Raw genomic sequence first — 607 nt, 5'->3', positions numbered from 1 at the left:
TGAGAGTGGGACGGTAACGGAGGGGGCGTAAAGCCACAGCATCACTTTTCGGCCTTTTATCTAAGAGCAAGTGTATTATTTGTTCTTATCAGTTTAACATTTCGTAAATTCTGTGTTTGAGGACAGTATGTTAGATGGGTTTTTAGAGTAGGGAGATGTAATAGGAGCTTGTTCTGTCCACTTCACGTATCGATAGGAACGGTTCACTTCTTTGAGGAATACAAAGTCTTTGCAAGGTTAGAAGGGAAGAGCACTGCAGAGTAGCTCGCATATCTGGTATCTGTGATACGCCGGTTTTCTCCTTCAGCTACCTTAAGGGTCCTGGTCTGTGGACACACGGTGGGCTTTTCAGCACTTCCATTTTCGCTGTGAGTACAGCGCTTTGGGAGGATTAGGACCCAAAATGAGACTACCGGTTTCTGTATCTGCATGCAGAGAGAGCGTGTTCAATGTTTCTTAGAGGTCCTTAGATCTCAGCTTGGCAGTCAGGTGGTGGTGACCTTTTAAAGGAAAGGGGTCCACCAGTGTTGCCCAGCCTGGACTTGAACTTCTTCCTTTTCTTTTTTTTCCCAAGTTCTGTACACATGTGCAGAACGTGCAGGTTTGT

At 45.6% G+C, this 607-nt stretch overlaps 1 pseudogene; it reads left to right on the top strand.

Annotated features, from left to right (window-relative positions):
• Positions 1-40: 40 nt before the first annotated feature.
• LOC111534799 lies at positions 41-212 on the top strand (annotated as a pseudogene).
• Positions 213-607: the final 395 nt, after the last annotated feature.

Source organism: Piliocolobus tephrosceles, chromosome 2, assembly GCF_002776525.5.
Source record: "Piliocolobus tephrosceles isolate RC106 chromosome 2, ASM277652v3, whole genome shotgun sequence".
Classification (NCBI taxonomy): Eukaryota; Metazoa; Chordata; class Mammalia; order Primates; family Cercopithecidae; genus Piliocolobus; species Piliocolobus tephrosceles.
This window is presented reverse-complemented; position numbering and strand designations above follow the sequence as displayed.